The sequence below is a fragment of the Phyllobates terribilis genome, unplaced genomic scaffold (genome assembly GCF_046119375.1).
Source record: "Phyllobates terribilis strain yellow unplaced genomic scaffold, ASM4611937v1 Scaffold_49__1_contigs__length_9717188, whole genome shotgun sequence".
In the NCBI taxonomy this organism is placed as follows: Eukaryota; Metazoa; Chordata; class Amphibia; order Anura; family Dendrobatidae; genus Phyllobates; species Phyllobates terribilis.
Genome location: NW_027362809.1, coordinates 2,729,774 through 2,746,692, shown reverse-complemented (window position 1 = coordinate 2,746,692; position 16,919 = coordinate 2,729,774).

Sequence of the window (16,919 nt, the reverse complement as noted above, 5' to 3'; positions counted from 1 at the left end):
TGCTTTAAATCTGTGATTTTGGATGCACAAAAAAGGGCACTTTAAGATGCACTTCCTGTGTCACACTGACACGTCAGTATTCCTATCACTTGTATATTTTTTATTTTATTTTTTCGATTCCTCTTGCCCATTGTGGCTTATAATTTTCTGATTTTTTTATTGTACATTTTCCATTATACTGATGTCAGTAGCTATGTTACTATATAACACATGTCTATGCTCACTCGTATGTGAAGGGCACACATACATTTGTATTGTGACATTAACTATCTCTTCATACTATTGTTATTTATTATATTTATTTTACCTGTGATTGGTCTCACTTGTAGTGATGGGCGAGCGTGGTTTGTTAACCCTTTCAGCGAGCATGCTCGGGTGCTCGCCCAGTATCTTCAGCGTGCTGAGGTGTTATGTTTGAGTTATTGTGTGTGCATGATTTGCGACTGACAGCTTTAATACATGTGAGGAAAGCCTAACAAACAGGCATTCCTCACATGTGTTAAAGCTGTCAAACAGTCGCAAATCATGCACACACAGTGACTCAAACATGATATTCAAGTACACTGAAGATGCTCGGAAAACACCCGAGCATGCTCATAAATCTCGAGTAACGAACGTGCTCGCTCATCACTACTCACTAGTGTAACACTTTCACGTAACATATGTGGTTTTTCACGTTGCTGTGATTCTGGTTGCCATTGGATGCATCCGACATCTGCACCACATGGGCTTGGTCACGAAATAATAATAAAAAATATTCACACAATTCGTGCACTCTCTGTTTATTATTGTTTCCATGTTTTCATTCACTTGTCACATCTTCATTTTTTCTTCCTTTTCCCTTTCCCTTCCCTCCCCTCTTTTTTACCACCATTAGTTTTGCACATTTATGCACAATTTATAACTTTGTTCTGTTGATACTCATGGTATTCCCATATTCTCTGTACCATATTGAGTACATATTATATTATATTGTCTCATGACTCTCTCTATATATACTCCTTTATATTTAATAATGATACTTTGGGTATTACTTGGTGGACATTATACTTTATACACATATGTTGTATATAATTCTCACAATATGATGTCTATATTTTCCTGATTGTGTGTTTTCATATATTATTTTCCCTCTTTTATCTACATCTTTGTATCTTTGTGTATTTATATATATATATATATATATATATATATATATATATATATATATAGTGGTCCAAAAGTAGGTGGACAGAAAATAATAACATTTATTTTGATTTATATATAAAATTATATTTACTAACACAAGCATAACATTGACAATTACATTTTATTCTGAACAATAACACAAAAGCCCTTAAATGTTATCAACGCAGGGGCTCAAACTGTTTTCCATTACAATTTGCACAGCTTTGAAGTCGCCTCTTGCGCTTCAACAAACTTTTTTGCACAAGTCTCTTTGGGTATTAATTTCTTGAAGTGCATCTCTTATGTCATTTTTCAAGTCACTGACACTTTTTGGTTTTCGACTATAAACTTTGTCCTTGAGTACTCCCCAAAAGAAAAAATCCATTGGGGTCAAGTCTGGTGAACGTACCGGCCAATCAAGTGGGCCTCTTCAGCCAATCCATTTATTAGGAAATGTTTCATCAGGATACTCGCGGATTACTCTTGAATAATGTGGAGGGGCCCCAACTTGTTGGAAATAGACTTTTTTTTTCAAAGAGTCTGTGAGGTATGAAAAGTGGAATCTGATAGGTTGCTAAGGGCAACTGAGCCAGTTTTACTTTACACCATGTTTGATAAATCCCCCCCTTCATAACCCTATTACACTTTCTGTCCACCTACTTTCGGACCACCCTGTATATATATATATATATATATATATATATATATATATATATATATATAATATAACCGGGGATGCATCCCTCTGTCTGAAGCCTCGATAGACTGCGCATGCGCGACGCACAGTCTGGCTTCAGACAGAATCATGCATCCAGCCGTTACAGGTAAGAGGAGGTGTATGGCGCCGGAGATCGCGGTATGCGTAGACACTGAACGCATACCGCGTTCTCCGGCGCCATACTTGCATACTTACCTGACCGGGAGGAGCGTTGCCACGGCACCTCTCTTCTGGCCGGAGACCGGGGGCAGGAGTGAGGCGTCGGATCGGCGCGTGCACATAGCGCTATCCTTTGCCATTTTACTGAAGACACATTTACAGTGTGTCTTCAGCAAAATGGCGCCGGACAGCGCAGTGCCCCGGCGCTGCTCTCCTCCCCCGGCCTCCGGCAGAAGAGGACGCAGCAGCGCTGGAGCACAGAGAACAAAGGTGAGTATAACTCTTTATTTTTTTTTGTATGTGTGTACAGTGTGAAATGGATGAGGGGGCCACACATATCAGGATTGTGGGGTGAGGGGACCATGCATATACCAGGATTGTGGGGTGAGGGGTATCACGCATACCAGGATTGGGGATGAGGGGAGCCACGCATACCGGGATTGGGGATGAGGGGTGCCACGCATACCGGGATTGGGGATGAGGGGTGTCACGCATACCGGGATTGGGGATGAGGGGTGCCACGCATACCGGGATTGGGGATGAGGGTTGCCACGCATACCGGGATTGGGAATGAGGGGTGCCACGCATGCCGGGATTGGGGATGAGGGGTGCCACGCATACCGGGATTCGGATGAGGGGCCATGCATACCAGGATAGGGATGAGGAGTGCCATGCATGCCAGGATAGGATGGTGCGGACAGGATGGGGGCAGCACAAATACCAGGAGGGGGGCAGCACATACCACACATACCAGCATGGGAGACCATATACCAATAAAAATGCTCGCCACCTGGGCATAGAACGGCTTCAATAGCTAGTATATATATATACATAGAAAGTCATGATTAACTTACACCAGGTATGGGCCGGTAATGTTCTCCGCAATTTCTTTCTCTCCCTCTAAGTATGTCTGCATCTCTTGGCATCCTGATGATTGTGCACATTCTGCCAGCCGGCAAGAAGCACCTGGTTGCCATGAATACGTGTCCCTATGACGCGGCACTTCGGGCCCTCCTTACTGACGTGTTAGTGGGAGGCGGGCACCTGCTGCGTTGGACACTGACTCCCTGGCTTCCGGCGCTGGCTTCCGCCACTGGAAGCGTCGCTGTACCCCCGCTACACGTGCCAAAATACTTTGGATATATATACCCCCCTGCCTGTCACCCATACACAATCGCCCCCTGGAGAAGCAGGACTTGAAACGCGCGTCAGGGCTGCTTTCATGCCATCCACAGGTTGTAACTAGGCTGTACTCTCATTTTATGTGGGACCATAACTTTCTATATGTGTCACTGTGTATTACTCTCACTAGAAGATATACTTATGTTGTGACATCTGTGTCATAGGCATGATTCTTCTCCTTATTTGGATATTAGCAACTTGTACTGTATAACTAGTTCCTGCTGTGCACTCGTACTTTATATGCTTTACTTGTGATCTGGACTCTGATACATTCTTTTCCAGTTGCTCTATGTCTTATCCCTAATTTAATGTATCATTAACCTTTGTGCATGGGATGCAGTAAGTATGTTAATGAATCAATTGAACGTATTTATTGATTTTTCTCTGCCTCCCTTGGGACGAATCATGCTTTAATAACACTTGTTGATTATTCCTTCTTTATAGACACTTAACTGTATGTATATATATATATATATAAAAAGTTATAGATATATATTTTTACATTATGAAATGGTATTCCTACTTATGGAGGGAATTGGATTGTAATGTATTCCCAATTAAACACCTGAGATTGGGAAGGAGGTGGAGACCTGTTGAGGGTTCCTCCTCTGACCTATTAATCTCACTCCATGGATGAACCTAGGAATAGGGAATTCCATGGAAGGGTGTTTGGGTTATGTAATAAATATTATCCCTCAGTTCATTGAGGCTGAGTGCCCACGTAGCGTTTTTCAAGCGTTTATGCTGCGGAATTTCCGCAGCATAAACGCTTGTTAAACGCTAGGTAATCCGCCCCCCATGGTCCCCAAGGGGATTCCGCATGTTCTATGCACATGCTGCGGATTTTTCCGCAGCGTTTATGCTGCGTACAAAAATCCGCAGCATGTCATTTAATTTTGCGGAAGCGCAGCGGAACTCCCGCCATTGACTTGCATTGAAATGCATAGAAACCGCGACTGTACATTTGTACAAGCGGATTCTATGCGTCTCTATGTGCGGATGGTACCCAGTTCTGGAGGAGAGGAGACTCTCCTCCAGACCTGGGTACCATTGTACCTGTAAAAAAAGAATAAAATAACAAATAAAGTTATATTCACCTGTACGGCGTCTTCTCTCTGAATGCCGGCATCGCTTGAGGACCTGCGGTGACGTCACAGTCATGTGACCGCAGGCCCTTCACCGCTCTGTCTTGCGATATGCTGGCAGCCGGGAACCAGCCAGGAAGCAGCGCTGCAGCCACACCGGGGCCTCGGGGGTGAGTATAGCTTTATTTGTTTTAATTTTTACGGTTCACACTATATAAATCCATGCTGTTTGCTGTTTGCATGGATTTATACAGTGTGACCTAGTTGTCAAGCACTTTCCAAGTGATGCTAATCGCCTGGAAAGCGCTTGTCAATCTGCATGCGGAACCGCATGTGAATCCGCATGTGGATCCGCATGTATTCTGCAGGAAAAACGCATGCACAATCTGCATGTACAATCTGCATGCGTTTTTTCTGCCAGGGAGATGCAGAAATGCTGCAGAAATTTTCTGCTTCATTTCTGCATCGTGGGCACATAGCCTTATGGACACAGGAATCACTATTTGAATACTGTCATTGCAATGCAAATATATTGGGAAACTGCTAACAGAATGTTGTCCCTAATAATGAGAAATAGTGCGCTTTTATTATAAATAGGGGATAAGAGAAATCATTAAAGCACATACGTTGTTTACATTTGAAGAAAAGCTTTTGGTGGGGCTTGCCAATTTAAAAGATGGCGATCGTAGCATTAGAAGTGTAATGCGCATGCCCGGTGACGTCACGAAGCGGGCGGACCAGGTTTGCCCCGATCATGTGACGAGATAATGGGGATTTCCTGGGAGACATGCGCAGATGGGATTTTGAGACGCCGAGGACAGCGTGGAGGAAGTAAGAAACGTGGTCATGCATGATTGCTGCAGTGTGAGTCGCAACCTCAAATATATTATGATTTATAATGTACACCTGGCACTGATAAATACTAATCAAAGCACTTATCACTTTATGAGAGTTATGGATACTGTAATTGATGATAATAATATATCTGTCTAAAATTTTATCACTATGTATGTAACTGAATAATATTTTGTGATATGCACTACTGCACTTTTCTTATGTAATCATGGTTTTGTATCAATTAATTATAATTATGGAATCACTGTTTGTAACTATATATATTGCACTATATGCACTTGAACTCTGCTTGAGAAAGATTCTGTGAACCGAAACGTTGCCTTTGGGCTCATTAAAGTCCATTTTTCTATAATATTTTTGGAGTGCTGCCTCTTGATATTCTTTCTTTATATATATATATATATATATATATATATATATATATATATATATATATATACTGTATATATATATATATATATACATAAATGTATACACAGGGTGGGCCATTTATATGGATTCACCTAAATTAAATGGGAATGGTTGGTGACATCAACTTCCTGTTTGTGGCACATTAGTATATGGGAGGGGGAAAACGTTTCCAGATGGATGGTGACCATGGTGGCCATTTTGAAGTCGGCCATTTTGAATCTAACTTTATTTTTTTCAATGGGAAGAGGGTCATGTGACACATCAAACTTATTGACAATTTCATAAGAAAAACAATGGTGTGCTTGGTTTTAACGTAACTTTATTCTTTCATGAGTTTTTTACAAGTTTATGACCACTTATAAAATGTGTTCAAAGTGCTGCCCATTGTGTTGGATTGTCAATGCAACCCTCTTCTCCCACTCTTGATACACTGATAGCAACAACGCAGAAGAAATGCTAGCACAGGCTTCCAGTATCCGTTGTTTCAGATGTTGCACATCTCATATCTTCACAGCATAGACAATTGCCTTCAGATGACCCCAAAGATAAAAGTCTAAGGGGGTCAGATCGGGAGACCTTGGTGGCCATTCAACTAGCCCACGACGACCAATCCACTTTCCAGGAAACAGTTCATGTAGGAACGCTCTGATCTGACACCCATAATGTGATCGTGCACCATCTTGTTGGAAAAACTCAGGGAACGTGCCATCTTCAGTGCATAAAGAGGGCAACACATCAACATGTAGCAGTTTCAGATATCCAGTGGCATTGAGGTTTCCATTGATGAAGAATGGTCCCACTATCTTTGTACTCCATATACCACACCATACCATAAAGATACGAGATGTGCAGCAACTGAAACAATGGATACTGGAAGCCTGTGCTAGCATTTCTTCTGCGGCATTGCTGTCAGTGTGTCAAGAGTGGGAGAAAAGGGTTGCATTGACAATCCAACACAATGGGCAGCACTTTGAACACATTTTATAAGTGATCATAAACTTGTAAAAAACTCATGAAAGAATAAAGTTACGTTAAAACCAAGCACACTATTGTTTTTCTTATGAAGTTCTCAATAAGTTTGATGTTTCACATTACCCTCTTCCCATTGAAAAAAATAAAGTTGGACCCAAAATGGCCGACTTCTAAATGGCCGCTATGGTCACCACCCATCTGGAAAAGTTTTCCCCCTCCCATATACTAATGGGCCACAAACAGGAAGTTGATATCACTTAGGTGTATCCATATAAATGGCCCACCCTATATATATATATATATATATATATATATATATATACAGTGCTGGCCAAAAGTATTGGCACCCCTGCAATTCTGTCAGATAATACTCAGTTTCTTCCTGAAAATGATTGCAATCACAAATTCTTTGGTATTATTCTCTTCATTTAATTTGTCTTCAATGAAAAAAACACAAAAAGAATTGTCCTAAAGCCAAATTGTATATAATTCCACACCAAACCTAAAAAAGGGGGTGGACAAAAGTATTGGCACCCTTTGAAAAATCATGTGATGCTTCTCTAATTCGTGTAATTAACAGCACCTGTAACTTACCTGTGGCACCTAACAGGTGTTGGCAATAACTAAATCACACTTGCAGCCAGTTAACATGGATTAAAGTTGACTCAACCTCTGTCCTGTGTCCTTGTGTGTACCACATTGAGCATGGAGAAAAGAAAGAAGACCAAAGAACTGTCTGAGGACTTGAGAAACCAAATTGTGAGGAAGCATGAGCAATCTCAAGGCTACAAGTCCATCTCCAAAGACCTGAATGTTCCTGTGTCTTCCGTGCATAGTGTCATCAAGAAGTTTAAAACCCATGGCACTGTGGCTAACTTCCCTAGATGTGGACGGAAAAGAAAAATTGACGAGAGATTTCAACGCAAGATTGTGCGGATGGTGGATAAAGAACCTCGACTAACATCCAAACAAGTTCAAGCTGCCCTGCAGTCCGAGGGTGCAACAGTGTCAACCCGTACTATCCATCGACATCTGAATGAAAAAGGACTGTATGGTAGGATACCCAGGAAGACCCCGCTTCTTACCCCGAGACATAAAAAAGCCAGGCTGGAGTTTGCCAAAACTTACCTGAGAAAGCCTAAAACGTTTTGGAAGAATGTTCTCTGGTCAGATGAGACAAAAGTAGAGCTTTTTGGGAAAAAGCATCAACATAGAGTGTACAGGAAAAAAAAAGAGGCATTCAAAGAAAAGAACACGGTCCCTACAGTCAAACATGTCGGAGGTTCCCTGATGTTTTGGGGTCGCTTTGCTGCCTCTGGCACTGGACTGCTTGACCGTGTGCATGGCATTATGAAGTCTGAAGACTACCAACAAATTTTGCAGCATAATGTAGGGCCCAGTGTGAGAAAGCTGGGTCTCCCTCAGAGGTCATGGGTCTTCCAGCAGGACAATGACCCAAAACACACTTCCAAAAGCACTATAAAATGGTTTGAGAGAAAACACTGGAGACTTCTATGGTGGCCAGCAATGAGTCCAGACCTGAATCCCATAGAACACCTGTGGAGAGATCTCAAAATGGCAGTTTGGAGAAGACACCCTTCAAATATTAGGGACCTGGAGCAGTTTGCCAAAGAAGAATGGTCTACAATTCCAGCAGAGCATTGTAAGAAACTCATTGATGGTTACCAGAAACGGTTGTTCGCAGTTATTTTGGCTAAAGGTTGTGCAACCAAGTATTAGGCTGAGGGTGCCAATACTTTTGTCCGGCCCTTTTTTGGAGTTTTGTGTAAAATGATCAATGATTTGATTTTTGCTTCATTCTCTTTTGTGTTTTTTCCTTGCAAGCAAATTAAATGAAGAGAATAATACCAAAGAATTTGTGATTACAATCATTTTCAGGAAGAAACTGAGTATTATCTGACAGAATTGCAGGGGTGCCAATACTTTTGGCCAGCACTGTATATATACATATATATATATATATACATATATATACAGTAGATATATTGTCTCTTGCCTTACATTGGTTTATTCCTGTGGTTCCGTGGCACTTTGTTGTCACCTCTTTCCCTTGGATTTTTTATCTCTTTTGATTATGTCTGATTTTACTTACATTTTTGCAATATAAATGTAACTTTTATTGGATTTGCTCCTGTTTCCATTTTTCTCTTTTTGGGTTATATAGTTATGGAAGAGCATTTAGAGGGACCGACTCTTTTCTTTTTGGATACTCCCTATAGAGAAGGTAGAGAGGATTTATTACCGTCTCTGCCTTTTCAATTACTGTGTACACAGCTCTGAACAAGTGCTGTGTATTCAGTATGGTAAGCGCAGATAGCGCTTCCTGCTCCAGACCCAGAGATCATGTGATGGCCGGGTGGGGTGTAGAGAAAGAGCAAGAGCTTCTGGGTCCTAGGAGACCCAGTCAACCCTGCTATATAGGCAGTAGGTTGAATGTCCCCTGTAACTAGGATCAATATACCAGCAGATGTGTTTGGGACACAGGTTTATTAACAATTACTATTATATAAGTATGGCAGGTTCTCCTCCTGCACTTGTTAGTTCAGCTTTCCTCACATACTGCACAGCTCTCCAGTCCATACAATGGTCACTGATGGAGGAGCATGTAACCAGACCACTCCATCAGCCTTGTCCTATTGAGAACCTCCCATGAGAAAGATGCTTTTATAGTGAAGTAGACTGACGGACAGGTCTGGTCACTGCTCCTCCACCAGCAGCCATATTATAGACTAGAGAGCTGGGCAGTCTGTAAGGAAAGCTGCAGTAACAAGAGCAGGAGGAGAATCTGACATACCTACAGTATATCATAGTAAATGCCACAAAATCATGTCCCCAACACATCTGTTAAAGTAAAGATAAAATGGTCAACCTCATTAACTAATTCTGCAGCCAGCAATAGACAGCGCAACACAAAGACTATAGGAGGCAAACGACTCAATTTTATTTTAATGAAACCATATTGCAATTTTTTTTATCCATTCAAGCAAGAAAAAAATCAAATGTTTCAAAAGTTAAGACAACACCTGTGTAAAATCATTGAAATAAAGAGCAAAAAAACCAGGAAAAAATAAATAAAAAAACAATGACTATCCAAATTGCATTTACAAGCCCCATCCCTAACAAAAAACCATGTAACTAATATATAAAAATAACACAAGCACAGAAATCCTTTATTTACTACAGATATTACCAGAAAAAAAATAAAATAATATTAAAATATTGTAAAATTTAGACTCGATGTTTCACAAAAAAATATTTAAATATCCAAACATTACAATTTTTTACAGTTTTTTAAACCATATGTATGAAAATAAGAAAAAAATGTGCCTTGGCAAGAATGGGGAAAAATGGCCTGATCATGTAGGGGTTTAACAAAGTACTGAATATATACATATATATAAATGGACTGGGGAACAGTTCTACAACCCTCCAGCTTCAGATCTTGCTCATGTATCACATCCTCCACCTGTCAGATTTAAAAGATGTGTAACTTGTGTAAAGTGACAACATTGCCCTGATCTGTAAGTGTGGGCATGAGAAGCTACATGTCATGGTGCTCCCTGTGGTAAGCTGATGTATAGTATTACCTGTGCCCTTGGTGGTCTTCTGCCCTTCTTCTTCTTTCTTGATTGAAGAGCTTTCATGTGATGAGCCAAAGATTTGTCTTCTCCTCTTGGCTCCACTTCTTCTAGCTAGGACCTCCTGATGACATTCCTGTTCTTCTTTCTGGCCTTGGTGATCAATCTTCTGAGAGACGATCTCCAACTCTGAGCCATTTCTCTTCTCTCCTCTCCTATGGCTCTTCTTGATGGACGGCTTCTCATCATCCGATGAGTCCAAAACATTTCTTCTCCTTTTCTTCCCTCTCATCCTAAAGTCCTCCTCTTTAATCTCCATAATGTCGCTTTGCTGAAGGCAGCTCCTCCTCATCCGCATGCAAGCCAACCGCAACTCTCCAACTGCCAACCGGCAACATTCCAATGTGCTCACTGGTCATGTGATAGGAATTGACCATAAGCAGTCATATATATGAGTTATCAGATATTGGTGTTTTTCTATTTTATTCTCATCATATCACATAGTATTAGGCCAAGCTCACAGATAGAGGTTTATTTTAGCTTTTCTGCTGCCTTTTTTCCTATAGAAAGACTCAAATATCCAGATCTTTTTCACATTTTCAGGTTAAGACTTGAATATACTTTGCAGCAATCTCGATAGTAATATTTACACGTAATGACAACTATAGGTTTCTAAAGAATAATTTCTAGTTACTATAATGGCTTCTTAGAAAACCCACATGTGTGAGTTTGCTGTTTTGCAGAACGCTCTTTGCCACCATTTTCCTTCTGACGCTGTTTTGCAGCATTTAGGGGATGTGCACACGGTTATTATTTGTAGAGGAAAAGAAATACTAGAGTGTTGGCGGGTAAAATGCTGCCTAAAATATGTGCAAAAACGCTTCAAGAATTGACATGCAGAAGATATGAAACTTCTTCAAATCTGCAAGGAAAAAATAAGCAGAATGTACATGAGATTCCATAAATCTCATTGACTTTGCTAGTACATTAAAACACTGCGTTTTTTCATGCAAAGAACGTGCGGAAATAACTTTTGAAAATACGGCAAAAATGCAACATGTGAACATGCCCTTGGCTTCTAGTCCATCAAAAATAGTGTAAGTCTGAACTTGAGATGCCGCTGTGGATACTCATTCTGGTGTTAATACTATAGGAAATGACAAGGCAATGATCGCGCTTTTTATTAGTGTAAATAGGGAAATACAGCCCTCCTAGACCGGACACAAGGATTTTATTTGCCAATAGTAATAATATTGGTGGGTTATATTTTTTACACTATACTACATACTTTTTCACATATAACTATTTTCCTGTGATAAATTGTATTATCAATATATGGACTGGAGTTATTTGTAATTTAATTCCATATTTGGTGCACACAGATTGTTCTTTCTGCTGAATTCTAGATTAGTCATTGCTAGTGTCTCGGCATATTAGCATGTTTTTGTAATTTTTTGCTAAACCCTAATGAGGATTATTTGCTTATACTTGATATTCGCTTCTCAATAGTATTCGCTTATTCACTATATTCTAGATTATACATTTTGTCTTAGATGTATATTGGAAGTTCTTCATATTTTTTTCTTATGTCACATTATTATTTTTCACAGTGAATGTTTGATAAAGATCATGTTGACGCTTTTGTATTATACATTTTACTTTGACTTAAAAATAATACTTAGTACAATTTTAATGGAAACAATTTGCTTCAATAACACAGACCCTTATTAAATGACCCAGCATGCCACTTCTGGCCTGAGCTTTCAATGTAGAATTACATATTTGCTGTGTAACTAAATAGCTGTAATGCATAGAATAATTGGGCTTACTACAGAAGGGATAGATGCTCTTCTAGTGAAGCTTCATGATGTCCATTGCTCCAGAGTAGACGACCTTCTCTATGAACACTAAATGCCTGTAAGGCACAGTGTGATTATGGGGTGGGAATGCTTTAGGACATTTCTTTAGGATACAATGACATTGGTGGCAGACTGGTATCTGGTGTCACCACTAAAGGACGGCAGAAGTAATTCAGGCACATACTGGTGACAGTTTAGGATAATGTTACTGAAAAGAGGCAACAAGCTTACTGGTCACAGAGTCTCCGAGACGCCAACATGCTTCATAACTACAAATACTCTTAAATAGGGGAACAGCTTCACCACAGATAGATGACTGGCAAAAACATTTACGCTGGGCTTCCACTTTCCAAACTTTACACCACCTGCTGGAAGGCTCCTCCGCAGTATCTCAAGCTGTCTCGGTGTCCGTCCTCTTACAGAACAGCACTCACACGTTCAAGCAGTTATATGACCAGGTTTCACAAAGCAAACTGTAAAAATACTATTAATCAGATCTCGGACCAGATGGGGCTGATGTACGTACTCTGAAAATTCACATCAGGATGGCTGTGCAATCCTGATGTTAAGAGGAGCGTTTTATCCTTATTTTAATGTGATAAAGGAAAAGTTTCACAAAGGATTATACAGCCATCCTTATGCATATGCTGACAAGTACACCAGCCTCATCTGGGCTAACAGATTTGCATAATAATATATAATACTATAAGCAGTATGTATTGTAAAATCAGTGCTTGGATGTGGCATGAGGCATTGGAGGAGCTCAAGGACCCTGAAGGTGGCTGAATCCTGGTATCTAGACAGCTTCTCAGCAGCACTCACAAGCTCCATGGGAAACAAGTTGTAAGCGCTGTCCTCCTTGTTTGGGAGAACAGTCAACTCTGACAGACAGAATGGTGGCTGACCTAGGCAACAAGCAAATTCTAGAATTCAAAATACCTCCTCTCATGAGAAATGAAGAGAATTTTTAAAAAGGGGTTATTTGCAAAGTTCCCTATTTTTACAAGCACTTTGCAATTTTACCCAATTAAGAAATTGCGTATAGCCTTTTAATAATGTAATTAATCTGACTGATGTAAAAAACTATCCTTTTATAGACAGCACATTAAATATAAAATACAGGTGGATACAATTCTGTTACCATATACTGTGAATATAACTAGTGCCATGAACTGCCCATATGGGTAATGCCATTCAACTGTGCCATATAGTTGCCATATGTACAATATAGGAGCTATAAGAAATGTGCACTTTGAACTTCTGAATTCCAGCACCATGCGGAGCCTACACATGTATCGGTATAATGTGCCATAATGACTATTGTCATACCTGGGTTTATAATATTGGTGGTGAATATATTCTTATGGGCTCTGTATGACATTACTGACATGGGCAGCATTTGCCACTAATGATGGAGCACTGCATGACACTTTATGTTGGCGTTTTGTCCTATTATCTTGGGATAATCTTATTTTTCTGATCACTGTATATTACTAATATTCTGGATACTATACTTTTGGAATCATCTTCTAGTTGTAGCTCTGAAACTTGGGATAAAAGTGACTCTGTAAATGTCAGATTGACATTTTCTAGAATTGAAGAGCATTGTGGTAAGTATGAGAATGTACCAGGCAATAGATGTGTGTAATGCAATGCACATACCGCAGCCTCATGCTGAACCCCTCACCGCAGATTCATGAGTGTGAATGGCCCAAAGGCCAGACCGAAATCCCATTGAGGATCTGTGGCAAGACTTGAAATTGCTGTTCACAGACGTCTCCATCCAATCTCACTGAGATAGAGCATTTACAAAGAAGAATGGGAGAAAATGTCACTTCTAGATGCAAAGCTGGTAGAGACATACCTGAAAAGACTTGCAGCAGTAATTGCAGCGAAAGGTGGTCCTACAGACTATTTACTCCGGAGGGATAAATACAAATGCAAGTCACAGTTATCAGATTTATATTTTCTCAATATATAGAAAACCTTGTAGAATTTACTTTACACTTCACACATACAGTGGTGTGAAAAAGTGTTTGCCCCCTTCCTGATTTCTTATTCTTTTGCATCTTTGTCACACTTAAATGTTTCAGGTTAGTAATGGGGGTGTCTTATAGACGCCCATCATTACTAACCTGGGCTTCATGGCAGCTGGCGCTGACATGAAAACCAACCCTATTACTGTCACGGGTGTGTCGCCACGAAGATCGTCACGAGTACACAGCCTGACTTCTCGCAGCTGACTTGTTGGTGCTTTGTGTTTCTCGGCAGTGAGGGAGTTAATTCTCTCTCTCTCTCTGGGCTAGATGAGGTCCAGCCTCGCCCAGCTGCAATCAATACTTCTGTAGTGAGACTCCTTCATATACCTGCTGGTCTGTTTGGGAGGTGTCGGTGAAAGCATTTCATTCAGACTGACAGAGTGGATCGTGGTGTTTGGAGTTGCTGAGATAAGTGTATTTGGAAGTGTTTTTTCCCTTTCCTCGCTTTATCATTTATCTCCTTTCCCGTTGGTTTTCCCTCTGTTGTAGTTGAGAAGTTGTTTGTATGCAAGGTGGTTTTGGTTTTTCCCTTGTACTGTCTCGTTCGTCTAAATACTGTGTTTGGGCATATTATTTCTTGTTCCCTTTGGTTGTGATCGGGGTCCTTCTCAGGACTAGATTACTGAGGTGCAGGGATCTTCAGGAGGTAGGGGTTACGCTGGCGGCCTGGACCTCTGTACCTTTAACAGTACCTCCAGGTTGAGGGATTAGTCAGGGCCCCAGCTTAGGGTCAGCTTAGGCCCCCTACCTCCAGTATACAGAGACAGCGTGACATTTTCACCGACCCACTTAGTTTTTCTCCAGCTACTATGGATCCAGTAGCCGGTCTAGCTCGGCAATTGCAGAGTTTGTCCATGGAGCTGGCGGACGTTAGGTCCAAGGTTTGGCATCCTCAGGAGCAAGCCGGACCAGAACCTAAAGTAGCTCTCCCTGATAGGTTCACTGGGGGGCGGGACAAGTTTTTTGTTTTCCGGGAGGCATGTAAATTGTACTTTCGGCTGCGGCCTCGGTCATCGGGGAGTGAAGAACAAAGGGTGGGAATTGTCATCTCGCTCCTACAAGGGGACCCACAATCTTGGGCGTTCTCTCTTCCCCCGGGTTCCCCGGCTCTCCAGTCAGTGGATAGGTTTTTCGCTGCCCTGGGACTCGTATATGATGACCCAGATCGGATCTCCCTTGCTGAGTCTAAGTTACGTAGGATCCAGCAGGGAGATCGTCCGGCGGAGGAATTCTGTTCGGAGTTCCGTAGGTGGGCCACGGACACCCAGTGGAATGACCCGGCTCTTAGGAGCCAGTTTTGTCATGGTTTATCCGACAAATTACAGGATGTGTTGGCACAGTATGACTCTCCCGTGTCTCTGGAAGCCGCTATGGCCCTCGCTATTCGCGTGGACAGACGGCTTCGGGAGAGGTGCGGGATAACTCTACCCCCTGTGATGACTCCACCTCCTACAAGGTCCCCTCATATGGTGGTTCCCCTGGTCAGTCCAGAGGAGCCTATGCAATTAGGAGGGACATCATTTCGGGGGAGGGGACCGGTGGTGCGCCATAAGGCAGGAAGGTGTTTCTTCTGCGGCAGAAAGGGACATTTTATTGGGGGGTGTCCATCCCGTCCCTTGCAGAGTGAAGAGTCGTCGGAAAACTGTTGATCCCAGGTTGTGTGGTGGACGGCAATCTGGGAGTAGGTATTTCGTCCCTAGGTTCGTCTCAGTTTCTCGTACCGGCGGAGGTGGTGGTGGGTACAAGAACTGAGAGGATATCTGTTCTTCTGGATAGTGGGGCCGGGGCTAATCTGGTTGATGCTCGGTTTGCCCGGGTTCAAGGTATGCGGTTGAGTGAGTTGGCTAAACCCATCCCCATATTCTCGATCGATGCCAGGCCTCTCGGGCAGGGAAGTTTTTTGCAAGTTGTGCATGACGTAAAACTTCAAGTGGGGGCAATACATAAAGAACTGTTGTCTTGCTACGTGTTGGAGGGTCTTCCCACTCCTATTGTGTTGGGCCTTCCTTGGTTAGCTAAGCATAACCCGGTTATTAATTGGCAAACCAGGGAGATAAGCCAATGGAGTAAATTCTGTAATAAAAACTGCATGAACACGGTCATTGGTGCGGTTACTCCTTGGGTCTTACCTCCATTTCTGGCGGACTTTGAGGATGTATTCTCGGAGAAAGGGTGTCAGGAACTACCTCCTCATCGCGTGTATGACTGTTCTGTAAAACTGCTCCCTGAGGCCAAGTTACCTAAAGCTAGGTTGTATAACCTTTCTGGTCCTGAGAGGCAGGCCATGAAGGATTATATCTCAGAAAGTCTGGCTAAGGGGCATATTAGACCTTCATCTTCACCGGTGGCTGCGGGGTTCTTCTTTGTTAAGAAGGAAGATGGAGGCCTACGCCCTTGCCTGGATTTCCGTGAACTTAATCGGATTACGGTCCGAGATCCGTATCCGCTCCCACTTATTCCCGATCTCTTTAATCAGATCGTGGGTGCCAAATGGTTTTCTAAGTTGGATCTCAGGGGGGCGTACAATCTGATTAGGATGAAGGAGGGGGATGAGTGGAAGACGGCGTTTAACACTCCGGAGGGGCATTATGAGAACCTTGTCATGCCATTCGGTCTGACTAATGCCCCGGCGGTGTTCCAACACTTTGTTAATGACATTTTTCGCCGCTTGGTGGGACAGTTTGTTGTCATATATCTGGATGATATCCTAATTTACTCGCCGGATCTGGTGTCTCATCAGGAGCACGTTAGGCAGGTGTTACAGATCTTGCGGGATAATAAACTGTATGCCAAGTGGGAAAAGTGTGTGTTCGCCGTACAGGAACTCCAGTTTTTAGGCTTCCTGGTTTCAGCGTCCGGTTTTCGTATGGACC